Source organism: Convolutriloba macropyga, chromosome 4, assembly GCF_964194025.1.
Source record: "Convolutriloba macropyga chromosome 4, txConMacr16.3, whole genome shotgun sequence".
Classification (NCBI taxonomy): domain Eukaryota; kingdom Metazoa; phylum Xenacoelomorpha; order Acoela; family Convolutidae; genus Convolutriloba; species Convolutriloba macropyga.
In genome coordinates, this window is record NC_134471.1 from 18,933,443 (window position 1) to 18,949,056 (window position 15,614).

Here is a 15,614-nt window from a genome sequence, read left to right on the forward strand (position 1 = left end):
CTCTTTTTATTTTAGCACATTGACAAAAACTTTCCTGCAGATGAGAATACCACTGCATTGGATAGATTAAAGTCTTAATATCGTTGAAACTTTGAACAAATCAGAAGGAAAAATATTGTTTATTGTAAGCATCAATCCGATCAAAGATGCAAGAAAAGAAGATCAGGTAACGATTGGAAAAAACTTTTTTTCAAAAAAACACAGGTATTTGATCCATATTGCACAAGATAATATCAAACGTGTTGTGACTTTTGTTAGTTGGACCGCTTACAAATTGATTCAAAATAAGTCTGTGAAGTAAATCTAAAAACATACTCCCTGTAAGTTAATCGTTGTAAGTGTTTCCCAAAAGATACCGGGAAGAATAAAATCACCGAGTACATTAATATTAACAGTTTTCGTATGCAAGTGGTTGCTGACTAAACAATTGATTTGCGCTAGGTATTCCTAAGGGCAATCAGTGAATAGTTCGATGTTGAAATGAAAGTGAGATTCAGCTGAGGGTCTGTATATTGATATGAAAAAGACATTAATTATCCAGAAGAACACACGCAGCAGAGAAAGGATAAAATGTTAATTTAGCATCAATTGTTTGTGTTTTGATGCAATTATAAGCAGCTCCGTGTTCCCATTTGCTGCAATCGGAACATGCCACGTTGAAATTTGATCATAGTAATTTTTCTGAATGAAAAATGCTTTCAGAGAGCGATGTTTCGTTTAAAATTATGAATAAAATTGATACTGTCGTCATCATTTTATTTTTTTTGTTATTTAGACATGCTCAAAATTGATTGACAATTGAAAAGCAGTTGGCTAATTTTAGTCAATTACTGCTCATTTTGACAATCATCATTGATAATAAAGCTTCAAATTGTTTATCAGAAAGTCTGCTTTGTTTTTTTCTTCCTAAAGTATCAAGTGGTATTGTTTCCGCGAGGACATTTTTCTCCTTCTGTATTTCACTGGACGTCAGACTACTTTTTGTACACAGGCCTTACATGAAGTTTCAGCAAACCATTTCTAAAGGAAAAGGCCATTGGAAGTTGTGATAAGTATAGGACGGCAGTTTCGCTTTTGTTTGTTCAGAGGATTGAGATTTTTGCCAATTCGTCTGACAATTGTTACATTGCAATCGCAAATTAACCCCATATGCGATGTTATCTTTTTGAGCTCAATCGACTCCATCTCGATTTGCTTCAAGTACGTTTCTTCAGATTCAGTAACACGACTTACAATAAACTGCAGATCAAGATTTTTGTTCTGAACGTTTGAGCGTCCTGAATTAGTGTTACTGTGGGATGGCAAAAAATGGTTAACAACTTTTCTGACATTATCGCATAAATGACTAGTGATAGACTCCTTAACGACTTCCTTATAAGAACTTATTCTGCTATTGACGATGCCAACTTGTTATTTAAAGAATCAAATAAGCCATTCAACTTAGCGTCAGTTTTTAAATAAGTGAAGATTTGTCATTCTGCTCGACACACGAGTCAAAAACCCGTACACAGTTGCATTTGGCTCCGAGCCATTTAATCTCCCCCTCGGAGAGTTGAGCACAGGTACCATGAAATAAAAGTTGACAATTTGCGCACCCAGTCCAAGGAACCATCATCCACTTTGACTCCTTTCTTGCATTGGCCGCAATTGATTGATGTCTTAGCAGAGTTTACCCTTTGATTTCTTGACGCCATTGTTCAAGCATACTTTCATATGAAACTTTTTATTAAGTTTATCACGAAAATTTGATTCTTTTGATTTGTCAACAGTTTGAGTTTTGTGGGTCTTTTGTAGTCATACAAGGCATTTTTTTCAATTTTCACAAATCCAAGAAATAGTAAGACACTGAGAGTTTTTTAATCATATCTAAACGAAATATGGACGGCCTTTTATGTAATATGGACGTCCATAGTAGTATTTGTTGAACACAAATTAGGGCTCGAAATTCTTATTTTATAATGAAATCGAAATCTCGTTAACTTTACTAAAATTATTGAAGCATAATTGTAAAAATTCAAAACCTTCATTCTCAACAGCTGCAGCGTGCTTCACGTCTCGAAAAATTTTTAAAATAGCGTAAAAATTTAATAGTAATCCTCGTGTAAGATCAATCAAGACAGCTCGTGTGATACTGCACAAACAGTCGAAGATACTCCTCTAATGTGTCAAGTTGTTTTGTTCTGAAAACTTTTTATTCATATCTAAACTAAAAAACAGATGTTATCTTTTCGAGCTCAATCAATTCCTTCTCGATTTCCTTCAAAATCGTTTCTTCAGATTCAGTAACACCACTTACAATAAAATGCAGATCAGGATTTTTGTTCTGAACGTTTGAACGTCCTGAAGTAATGTTACTGTGGGATAGCAAAAAATGGGTAACAACTTTTCTGACATTATCGCATAAATGACTAGTGATAGACTGATTAACGACTAAAGGAACTTATTCTGCTATTGACGATGCAAACTTGTTATTTAAAGAATCAAATAAACCATTCAACATAGCGTCAGTTTTTAAATAAGTGAAGATTTGTCATCCTGCTCGACACATGTGTCAAAAACCCGTACACAGTTGCATTTGGCTCCGAGCCATTTAATCTCCCCCTCGGAGAGTTGAGCACAGGTACCATGAAATAAAAGTTGACAATTTGCGCACCCAGTCCAAGGAACCATCATCCACTTTGACTCCTTTCTTGCATTGGCCGCAATTGATTGATGTCTTAGCAGAGTTTACCCTTTGATTTCTTGACGCCATTGTTCAAGCATACTTTCATATGAAACTTTTTATTAAGTTTATCACAAAATTTGATTCTTTTGATTTGTCAACAGTTTGAGTTTTGTGGGTCTTTTTGAAGTCATACAAGGCATTTTCTTTCAATTTTTTCACCAGTCCAAGAAATAAAAAGAAACTGAGAATTTTTAATCATATCTAAACGAAATATGGACGGCTTTTTTTTGTAATATGGACGTCCATAGTATTTTTTTCAACAAAAAACAGGGCTCGAAATTCTTATTTTATAAAGAAATCGAAATCTCGTTAACTTTACTAAAATTATTGGAGCATAATTGTAAAATTTCAAAACAGACATTCTTAACAGCTGCAGGGTGCTTCACGTCTCTAAAAATACCAAAATAGCGTAAAAATTTAATAGTAATCCTCGTGTAAGATCAATCAAGACAGCTCGTGTGATACGTGGCACATTGTGGCACATTGTGGCAAAAATCTAAAATTTTTGTTTTTTGAGTCTCCGTCAAACAATATTTCATCGCTCAATATTTTATTTGCAGCTAATTGAGAAAAAACATCGGTAAAATGACAAGTAGGCACAAGAGAAGAGAAGGCGAATTTCAAAATGCTTGGGGAAAGTCTTAATTGTCCGACTAGAAAAAAGACCTTGGAGTAACTGTCTGCATCAAGCTTTTATTGTCAGCTAACGTTCATCATCGGCTGAGCAATGCCAAGGGGGTACTGTACGGTATAAGAAGAAACGTGGCATACTCTTTGACGATCCCTGTCAAGCTTGGGCTATACATGTCACTAGTTCCTCCCGTTCCACTGTACGGGATGATTTTATTTAGTTTGTCGAGATGAGAACTGGGGAAGATTGAGCACTTTCAGAGGAAAGCAGTTGAACTGATAACCGGAAACAGAAAAAGAAGCGCTCTCAAAAGCCTGAGACAGTTAAATCGTTCGTCTCTTCCACTGTAAATACAAATTAATAACCTACTGGCTCTGTCAAAACTGTTTTTTCACAAAAATGAGCACATTGAACTGAAGGAACAAAAGCTAATTAAAGAAACATCCCTCCCCAACACTGGGTGAATATTGGCTGTTCAGGGCCCCGCCTTGCACTACGTCTTCACAGAGCATTTTGATTGTTCAAATATATGAATTAAATTATAATAAAAACAAACATCAGCTGAGAAAAATGTAAGCTAAAAGACATTGCATTATCAAACAAATTACTAATAGCGAGAGTAGATGTGTCAAACTAACAGCCTCCCTTCTTCAACCATTGAAGTTCAATAATTTCGAGGCGCCTAAGTGACCTTGACTTCGATAGCAGAGGATAGAACTTAAGAGAGCAAAGCTGATTTTTATCCTTAGATATGATATAAGAGCAGCGTAGCTGTAGTAGTAGTAGTAGTAGTAGTAGTAGTAGTAGTAGTAGTAGTAGTAGTAGTAGTAGTAGTAGTAGTAGTAGTAGTAGTAGTAGTAGTAGTAGTAGTAGTAGTAGTAGTAGTAGTAGTAGTAGTAGTAGTAGTAGTAGTAGTAGTAGTAGTAGTAGTAGTAGTAGTAGTAGTAGTAGTAGTAGTAGTAGTAGTAGTAGTAGTAGTAGTAGTAGTAGTAGTAGTAGTAGTAGTAGTAGTAGTAGTAGTAGTAGTAGTAGTAGTAGTAGTAGTAGTAGTAGTAGTAGTAGAAGTAGTAGTAGTGGTAGTAGTAGTAGTAGTAGTAGTAGTAGTAGTAGTAGTAGTAGTAGTAGTAGTAGTAGTAGTAGTAGTAGTAGTAATAGTAGTAGTAGTAGTAGTAGTAGTAGTAGTAGTAGTAGTAGTAGTAGTAGTAGTATTAGAATGTGGAGCAACCTGCTAGTAGGAGCAGAGGGCTCTTTTAGCAGAGGGCTCTCATGGGACTTCTGTTATTATTAGCAGCTGGCTCCTATGCTTCATTTTTTTTGTGGTGATGATGGACCAGAAATACTGAATCAGGAAGATAGAGCGGCTCAGTGTGAACCCAAAAGGACAATAAAACTATTAAAAATGTTTTTTTAAACACAAACGACTGGGTTGGTAGTTGAGTCTAAGTTTGCCGTAGAGCGGACTCAGATGATAGTCCTCTATAATGCTTGGACCCCTGTGCTAAAAAATCCTTGAATGCCGATATCTCAAAAAATAATGAGTTTTGGAGGCTCATCCAAAGTTATTCTGGGCCTACGTGAGCCCAAGAACGGCTCAGGGCCCAAGAACAACGTTTTTCTAGCAAAAAAAAATTGGTAGTGGAAAGGATAAAGCGAGCCTTCTGATAGAAATAATACGCTATGGAGTAAAAAACTTTAAAAATTTTGACGGTTTTTATTACTTGAAGTGATCTATTTAGACGAGATATACATTTCTAGTATAGCAACTAGTACCTTGTCTCCACTATTTGTGGTACCTACATATCACCGCACCCCAATTTATCTAGGAGCCCTTTGCTAGAAAAATATGAGTTATTCCACCCCCCCCCCCCCCCTTTTTCACCACTTCAGTTTTACTTCTGAAATTTCTTGGGCTCGTAGAGAAGTATTAGTATATTGTAATTCAATAATTTGCTTTAGATTTACTATAAAAGATCTAATTTTCTTATGATCTATACCTTGGAGGTCGGTGAACAACATTTCGAAAAAAAGTGAGCGTGTAGTCATCCGATAGACACTTTTTAGGATCTGGACATAAATTTTAAAAAATTTCCTGTTTCCAGTAAAAATTCTCACTTTCATCTAGTTGAAAACATTGTTCGGGCTCAACAATTCAATTGCAATACTATTCAATGAGCCTACACTCTATCATCTTGATTTTTTAACCAAAAGTAAGCGGGGAAACCGCAGATAACTGAACAAAGTAACCGAACAAACATAATCAAAAATTGTAAAGCAAGGTGCTACAAGGTAGCCAATATAACAGCATACATAAGATCTATCAATAGGTACAATAATCAATGTATAATCAAACAAAGTAATTCAATCTTATCCAAAGTAAAATAATCAAAGATTCAAGTCAATAGTGTAGCAAAAGTTTCCGTGCTCAACAAAAATTTATCATCAGTTTCCCATCATTACTCCGCAAGCCTATTGACTAGGGCTTTTAATTTATCGTATATCTTGACTACAGTTTGTTTGGACGGGGGTCTGCCTAATTTCCCCTTGATGATCTCGCTAATTTCCGCTTTACTGGGAGTCGTTTCCACTTGAGCAAACAATGTGCAGAGAGACTTCTCCTCGGGCTTCCATTTGGCCTTTCCGTTGAACTTTTGCAAACTACGCACAAAATCGGGCCTCCTGCTAGCTGGCACAATGCTCTTATCCTTACGGCAACTAATAGTGGAAACATTTTCATCGAATTCGGGGTCACTTTCTACGTTATCAGTATCCTCCTCACTATCCTCATCTGTACTGTCCTCATCATAACTGTCATCGTCATACAATTGAGCATTAGTCTCCTCTTCTACTATCTGGAACTGCGCATCTATCTCGTCTTGATCTAACTGGTCCTCTTCTACGTTATTGGAGGTCCGGAAGGTACCCTGACTAGTACCTACTATATCACGAGGCTCCGTGCTCACTTCTTCTTCTTCCTCAATTCCGTGCAAGTGAAGGAAGATTGGACCCCCGAGCTCGGTATTGAAGTATATCGTACTGCAATTGGCTTTGTCGAACTCTTCGGGCGTCATGTGTGTTGGGATTTCAATAATCAGGTCAGTTGGTAAGTTGAAGAGTCTGGCATACACATCTGTGATGCTTCCGTCTGAAACTTTGGTCAGCAAATAACTGGCCTCTTCTGTCTTCATGTCGTGCGCAGTTTGTTCGACATGCTTCTGGTAAGTCTCCGGCTCCGTGTCTTTTTGCTTGTATAGCTCGTTAGCTATGACTCTTCTGATCGCCGTGGGCGTGAATTTCTTAGTGAGCAGAGAGCCCGGTACTACTTGATTCAAAGCATCATTAACAAATCGAAACATACATCGTTCCTTGCCATTTCTCAACGTAGGAAAGAGCCACATCGGGTCCTCTCCCGTCTCTTTGCGGAAGGCTGCAAACATTTGGTCGAAGTAGGGCACTTGGACTTTATTCAGTTTGTAGATGACAGCTTAACTAGAGCCAGTTTTGTGCTCAACACTATGAACGGGCTCCCCTCTCCTCAGTCGTGCATAGTTCTCGAACCTCAGATTCAGGATAGGTCCGGGCCTCGTGCCCGCATTTACTTGATGGTAAAAAAAGTAAGGCCTTTTAGCAAGTTATAAGAGTAATTACAGGAAGTTGGGCTATCAAGCGTATCCTTGACAATGTGGCCAACTTTGGTGCATTCCGCAAGAGTAGGCGTCTCCTTGTCCTTCCTCCGTCTCAGCAGTAACATATCTTTTTTCATTTGAACTCTATAATCTGAGGAGAGTTCTTTTAGGGTATCATCCCAATCATCATACGGAATTTTTAGCTTTTTCTGGTTACATTTGACATATCTGAGGAATCTCCTCACCACAACGATGAAAAGCACCAGGCTGCTTGCTTTGTACTCGCCTTTTTCCTTAATTTCATCGAACAGTTTGGAGGCCTCCTGATGGCGCATCATCCCCGCTGTAGTCATCCATAGCCTGTTCAGATGTAGTTGAAATGTCTTTGTGACTCTCCTATCAACCGCTTCCGTGCTATTGTTCTTCCGAGCAGCTCGCTTCTTTTGGTCCCTCATGAAGTGTTCTATCAAAACACCCGCATTAGTCTTGGGCTCCCTTAATGTTGCAATTATGTCCTGTACAAGTTTTGGCATTTCTCTTGGATCTTTAGGGCAGAAGACTCTGTGAATATCATTGTCCAGGTGATCACGGACCCCACTGATATTTAATGACTTGTTCTTTGCATCCGCTTTTTTCTTGTGATCGCTTGCATTTACAAACCGTCGAAGACCCAACATGCAATCAAACACCGGGTCTTTCGACGTTGCTGACCTGTGACTGTGATAATGGCGCCCACAATCCTGGAGATAGGCTCTCACAGGGTCCGATATACCTCTGTGCTTCTTTCGGTAATGCTGGGACGTTTTCCTATTTTTCTTGCCACAAACAAAACATCGCTTTTTGATTGGCACCTTCGTTACAGGCGGGGAGTCGAGAGGCTGAATCATCTCGAATTCTGAATCCTCAGAGATCTCGTCCGCTAAAACGTAATTTCAGTTGTTAAGTAAACTATATAGCCTATCAGAAGGATCCGTGCTCACTAAGGTAAAATACTCACTATGCAGAAGTCTTCCATATGGCGTCCTATGCGCCGAAACCTGGGAATCGAGTTGAGAATCCTTATCCCATCTATTGTAGCGCTCAATCTTGGCCTTATCGAACGCTTACGTTCCTCCTTCGGTGTTGAGGGGGGGCTCTTTCTCTTGCGCTCTGAAGATCTCGTACTAACTTTAGGCTGAACGGAACTCGGGCCGGGGGCCGCGTAATCGTGCTGGTTCGCATTGATATCCTGTATGGAAGGTTCTGGAGTTAACAGAGAGTTCATTTTCGGAGTATCCATAAAACAATGATCTGAAATACAAGTAATCTAATGCACCGAATTAGTAGGGAGGCTCCTGCTATACTTGCTATTACAGCAAAATCTAAACTGTAGACATAACTAAAGCTCCCCCAGTAAAAAGAACTGATCCATTTGCAAGGAGACCTAAAATAGCCCTCAATTTCATTCTCTAACGTCAAGAAATGGCCTAAAAGCCCAATTACAAAAAATAATTATTTTTATGGTATGAGCCCGTTCTCACTAAAACTCCAAACGACTTGATGTTCCCGTTATTTTTACGGCAAACCCGACAAGTGTTGTTCTCCTGAGATACTGACGTTTATCGTGGTACTCTTACTTTATTTTCAACTCCGCGGTAGTGTTATGTTATTTTGAATTTGAAATACACTATCTGGGGGCTCTGTATTTTAACAAGGGAACTATGATCGGGCTCCCTAGTAGTAATCCTAGCACAGGTATCTCGAGTCTGAGTAGTAGTAGTAGTAGTAGTAGTAGTAGTAGTAGTAGTAGTAGTAGTAGTAGTAGTAGTAGTAGTAGTAGTAGTAGTAGTAGTAGTAGTAGTAGTAGTAGTAGTAGTAGTAGTAGTAGTAGTAGTAGTAGTAATAGTAGTAGTAGTAGTAGTAGTAGTAGTAGTAGTAGTAGCAGTAGCAGTAGCAGTAGTATTTGTAGTAGTAGTAGTAGTAGTAGTAGTAATAGTAGTAGTAGTAGTAGTAGTAGTAGTAGTAGTAGTAGTAGTAGTAGTAGTAGTAGTAGTAGTAGTAGTAGTAGTAGTAGTAGTAGTAGTAGTAGTTGTAGTAGTAGTAGTAGTAGTAGTAGTAGTAGTAGTAGTAGTAGTAGTAGCAGTAGTCGGAGAAGAACAATGCGGATTCCGAAAAAGCAGGGGCTGCACTGACCAATTGTTTGCGTTGAGGCAAATACTAGAGAAATGCATGGCCTTCCAATTGGACGTCAGTTTTTGTTTCATTGACTTCCGTGCTGCATTCGATTCGGTGGACCGCGAGATGATGTACAAGATAATGAAGCATTACGGGCTCCCACAAAAAGTTGTGAATGTCATCCGCAACAGTTACGAAGGCTTCAAGTGCTGCGTCAAGACAGAGGGCGAGAAGGGCCAGATGTTCGACGTAAAAACTGCTGTTCGCCAGGGTGATGTATGATCGCCTATTCTCTTTGGCCTTGTGATAAACTATGTGTTGACTAATTCAGTTCAATGAGGAATCGACATTGGACGCTGTGTTGCTGATCTTGACTTCGCCGATGATGTTGCCCTATTGGGCGTCTCTGATTCCGAAGTTCAAGCAAATCTACATAGAATTGAATCTTTAGCCGAGGCTGTTGGCCTAATGATCAATGTTGTGAAGACAAAGAATATGGGTGTTAAATGCGAAAAACCCGCAGCCAGTGTACCCATTGCTCAAAGGAACGTGGAAGTTCTTACAGGAAACCGCAAAGGCTGTTTTGGGACTCTCATTGAGGCCGAAAACCAATCCCGACTACTCATTGGCAGAGAGGTGCTGGTGGGCAAGAAGAAGAATGCGGGCTGGTTCGAGACACTAGCTGGTGAGAAACTGAGACTGAAGAGTTCAGCGGAGGCTGAGCTTGTGACAGTTAGCAGCGACGAGAGGTCAGTGGTTGCTGATCTAGTGTCTACGGCGAACAAAAGATCATCTGCGGTCTCTGATGACGATAGTTGTGTATGTTCAGGTTGTAAACGTCGCTTCGACACTGCAAGAGGCTGCAAAGTGCATGAAGCCAGATTCTGCAAGTCTAAAAAATCGAAGAGGGTTGAAGACAGCGCGTCAAAGTTTGTTGGGCTAGAGAAAAGCCTCACTTGTCAGAAGTGCACTAGGAAATTCGCAACTGTGAAAGGCCGAGGGATTCACGAGTCACGATACTGCGGCAGAGGAAAGGCTGGAAGATCTCGCATTTTCTCCTGCAATGTCCACGATCGAGATGGAGTGGAGTTCGAAAATGTAGAAGCTTTCAAGTATCTCGGTTCCTTCGTGAGCTTGCAACATGGTGACCTAAAGGAAATCAGTGTCAAGCTGGCGGAAGGGAGACAGCGATTTGCGAGCTTTCAGAAGCTTTGGAAGAGCAAACAACTTAGTATTCCCCTCAAATGCAAGTTATACAGAGCTCTCGTGTTATCAGTGGTCTTATATAGCTCTGAAACGTGGACCATGAATAAATCAACGCAAAGGAAACTTGAGAGTTTTCACACCAGTTGTCTGCGAAGGATACTATGTTTTTCATATCTGGAGAGGGTGACAAATGAAGAAGTACTGGCTAGATCACGTATGTCGACACTTTCTGCAATGATCATGATTAAACGGTTGAAATGGTTTGGCCATATCCTGAGGATGAATGACGATCGTCTAGCGCTCCAAGCCTTCACCTGGGAGCCGACAGAAAAATATCGATATGCTAAACGAGCTCCAGGGGGTCAACGCAAGACGTGGATGGATCAACTTGAAGAAGATTGCTCAAGGAACAACATGAGCTACATCACCTTACGACAGAAAGCGAAAAGAGAGTCTAAATCCCGCTTCAACAGTTTTGTCGAACAGCATTTCCTGGATTAAATAAACCCAGATAAGCTCAAACTTATATGCATTCTATTAACTTGTTTGTACTTATTGTCATTGTTCCTTTATTTCTTTATGGAATTTACGTGTTCAAACAGTAGTAGTAGTAGTAGTAGTAGTAGTAGTAGTAGTAGTAGTAGTAGTAGTAGTAGTAGTAGTAGTAGTAGTAGTAGTAGTAGTAGTAGTAGTAGTAGTAGTAGTAGTAGTAGTAGTAGTAGTAGTAATAGTAGTAGTACTACTACTAGTAGTAGTAGTAGTAGTAGTAGTAATAGTAGTAGTAGTAGTAGTAGTAGTAGTAGTAGTAGTAGTAGTAGTAGTAGTAATAGTAGTAGTGGGGGACAAAATCCAACCTCACCTCCACGTGGTGTCCCCTGGGGGTAGGTCATGTGCTGCGGCTCTCCGCTCACATGGTCGAGCTAACGAGGCACTGGTCTTCTAGTTTGTGGCGCAACTAGTCGTATCTCAGCCTTCAAACACCAAAGCAATGAGTACATTCAACTTAGATTTTGCTGATTCTGCAAAGCAGGTTTGTCAAAGAATGTCGTCGACAAGTCAAAGTTCGAGCAACTAGAGGCGAGCCTTACCTGTGACAAGTGTGAAAGAAAGTTCAAAACAGTCAATGGCCGAAAAGTTCACCAATCGAGATACTGTGGCAAACCTAAAGCAGTTGCCACACGCGTGTTTTCCTGCAAAGTACAAGATGTTCTCGGAAACGAGTTTGAAAACATAGAAGCGTTCAAGTATCTCGGATCATATGTCAGCCTCAAGCATGGAGACCTGCAGGAAGTCAATTGCAAACTTGCAGAAGGTAGACAACGGTTTGCTAACTTCCAAAATCTCTGGAAGAGCAAGCAGCTCAGCGTGCACCTCAAGTGCAATTTGTACAAAGCACTCGTTTTATCAGCCGTGCTGTACAACTCAGAGACTTGGAGTCTTTCGAAATTAATGGAGAGAAAACTTGAGAGTTTCCACTGTGGTTGTCTTCGGAGAATTCTACGTGTGTCATATCTGGAGAAAGCAACGAACGAAGAAATTATGTCAAGATCACGCATGCCCCAACTATCCACGATGATCATGCTCAAACGGATAAAATGGTACGGACACATCCAGAGAATGGAACCAGGAAGATTAGCCCGCAGTGCCTTCGATTGGGACCCGCCCGATCAATACGTCCATGCTAGACGCGCTCCTGGGGGGCAACGGAAAACGTGGATGAGTCAAATCGAAGGAGACTGTGTACGAAACAAAGTATCGTTCACCAGATTGCAGGAGAAAGCAGCAACCGGATCAAAGAATGCCTTCAACAATTTCGTCGTACAGCACTTCACAGAATAACCAAACAAATAACTCTTCTTGTTTTGTTTGTATTTGTTGCCAACCGTGCCTTTATTTCATATTTGGAATTAAAGTGTTGAAACAGTAGTAGTAGTAGTAGTAGTAGTAGTAGTAGTAGTAGTAGTAGTAGTAGTAGTAGTAGTAGTAGTAGTAGTAATAATAATAGTAGTAGTAGTAGTAGTAGTAGTAGTAGTAGTAGTAGTAGTAGTAGTAGTAGTATTAGTAGTAGTAGTAGTAGTAGTAGTAGTAGTAGTAGTAGTAGCAGTAGTAGTAGTAGTAGTAGTAGTAGTAGTAGTAGTAGTATTAGTAGTAGTAGTAGTAGTAGTAGTAGTAGTAGTAGTAGTAGTAGTAGTAGTAGTAGTAGTAGTAGTAGTAGTAGTAGTAGTAGTAGTAGTAACAAAGAATATGGGCGTAAAATGCGACAGCCCAAATGTTGTTGCAGTGCCTAGTATCCAACAGAACGTGGAGATACTCACTGGAACACATAAAGGCAAACTAGGACTCCTGGCAGAGACATCTAGCCAGTCACGACTAACCATCAGCACGGAGGTGCTGCTGGGAACGAAAAAGAAAGCGGGCTGGTTCGAAACACAAGATGGCCGGAAGCTAAGATTGAAAAGCTTAGCGGTGGCTAAGCCAGCGTTGGTAGCTTCACAACAACAATCTGCGGTAGCAGATTCAGAGTCGCTAGAAAATGAGAGTCGGTCAGTGGTGGCTGACCAAGAGTCTTTAAGATGTCAGAATTGTCAGCGGCAATTCAGTACAGTTACCGGACGCAAAGTGCACCAAACAAGATTCTGCAAAGCCGGTTTGTCAAAGAATGTCGTCGACAAGTCAAAGTTCGAGCAACTAGAGGCGAGCCTTACCTGTGACAAGTGTGAAAGAAAGTTCAAAACAGTCAATGGCCGAAAAGTTCACCAATCGAGATACTGTGGCAAACCTAAAGCAGTTGCCACACGCGTGTTTTCCTGCAAAGTACAAGATGTTCTCGGAAACGAGTTTGAAAACATAGAAGCGTTCAAGTATCTCGGATCATATGTCAGCCTCAAGCATGGAGACCTGCAGGAAGTCAATTGCAAACTTGCAGAAGGTAGACAACGGTTTGCTAACTTCCAAAATCTCTGGAGGAGCAAGCAGCTCAGCGTGCACCTCAAGTGCAATTTGTACAAAGCACTCGTTTTATCAGCCGTGCTGTACAGCTCAGAGACTTGGACTCTTTCGAAATTAATGGAGAGAAAACTTGAGAGTTTCCACTGTGGTTGTCTTCGGAGAATTCTACGTGTGTCATATCTGGAGAAAGCAACGAACAAAGAAATTATGTCAAGATCACGAATGCCCCAACTATCCACGATGATCATGCTCAAACGGATAAAATGGTACGGACACATCCAGAGAATGGAACCAGGAAGATTAGCCCGCAGTGCCTTCGATTGGGACCCACCCGATCAATACGTCCATGCTAGACGCGCTCCTGGGGGGCAACGGAAAACGTGGATGAGTCAAATCGAAGGAGACTGTGTACGAAACAAAGTATCGTTCACCAGATTGCAGGAGAAAGCAGCAACCGGGTCAAAGAATGCCTTCAACAATTTCGTTGTACAGCACTTCACAGAATAACCAAACAAATAACTCTTCTTGTTTTGTTTGTATTTGTTGCCAACCGTGCCTTTATTTCATACTTGGAATTAAAGTGTTGAAACAGTAGTAGTAGTAGTAGTAGTAGTAGTAGTAGTAGTAGTAGTAGTAGTAGTAGTAGTAGTAGTAGTAGTAGTAGTAGTAGTAGTAGTAGTAGTAGTAGTAGTAGTAGTAGTAGTAGTACTAGTAGTAGTAGTAGTAGTAGTAGTAGTAGTAGTAGTAGTAGTAGTAGTAGTAGTAGTAACGAAGAATATGGGCGTAAAATGCGACAGCCCAAATGTTGTTGCAGTGCCTAGTATCCAACAGAACGTGGAGATACTCACTGGAACACATAAAGGCAAACTAGGACTCCTGGCAGAGACATCTAGCCAGTCACGACTAACCATCAGCACGGAGGTGCTGCTGGGAACGAAAAAGAAAGCGGGCTGGTTCGAAACACAAGATGGCCGGAAGCTAAGATTGAAAAGCTTAACGGTGGCTAAGCCAGCGTTGGTAGCTTCACAACAACAATCTGCGGTAGCAGATTCAGAGTCGCTAGAAAATGAGAGTCGGTCAGTGGTGGCTGACCAAGAGTCTTTAAGATGTCAGAATTGTCAGCGGCAATTCAGTACAGTTACCGGACGCAAAGTGCACCAAACAAGATTCTGCAAAGCCGTTTTGTCAAAGAATGTCGTCGACAAGTCAAAGTTCGAGCAACTAGAGGCGAGCCTTACCTGTGACAAGTGTGAAAGAAAGTTCAAAACAGTCAATGGCCGAAAAGTTCACCAATCGAGATACTGTGGCAAACCTAAAGCAGTTGCCACACGCGTGTTTTCCTGCAAAGTACAAGATGTTCTCGGAAACGAGTTTGAAAACATAGAAGCGTTCAAGTATCTCGGATCATATGTCAGCCTCAAGCATGGAGACCTGCAGGAAGTCAATTGCAAACTTGCAGAAGGTAGACAACGGTTTGCTAACTTCCAAAATCTGTGGAAGAGCAAGCAGCTCAGCGTGCACCTCAAGTGCAATTTGTACAAAGCACTCGTTTTATCAGCCGTGCTGTACAGCTCAGAGACTTGGACTCTTTCGAAATTAATGGAGAGAAAACTTGAGAGTTTCCACTGTGGTTGTCTTCGGAGAATTCTACGTGTGTCATATCTGGAGAAAGCAACGAACGAAGAAATTATGTCAAGATCACGAATGCCCCAACTATCCACGACGATCATGCTCAAACGGATAAAATGGTACGGACACATCCAGAGAATGGAACCAGGAAGATTAGCCCGCAGTGCCTTCGATTGGGACCCGCCCGATCAATACGTCCATGCTAGACGCGCTCCTGGGGGGCAACGGAAAACGTGGATGAGTCAAATCGAAGGAGACTGTGTACGAAACAAAGTATCGTTCACCAGATTGCAGGAGAAAGCAGCAACCGGGTCAAAGAATGCCTTCAACAATTTCGTCGTACAGCACTTCACAGAATAACCAAACAAATAACTCTTCTTGTTTTGTTTGTATTTGTTGCCAACCGTGCCTTTATTTCATATTTGGAATTAAAGTGTTGAAACAGTAGTAGTAGTAGTGGTAGTAGTAGTAGTAGTAGTAGTAGTAGTAGTAGTAGTAGTAGTAGTAGTAGTAGAAGTAGTAGTAGTAGTAGTAGTAGTAGTAGTAGTAGTAGTAGTAGTAGTAGTAGTAGAAGTAGTAGTAGTAGTAGTAGTAGTAGTAGTAGTAGTAGTAGTAGTAGTAGTAGTAGTAGTAGTAGTAGTAGTAGTAGTAGTAGTAGTAGTAGTAGTATCCAACAGAACGTGGAGATACTCACTGG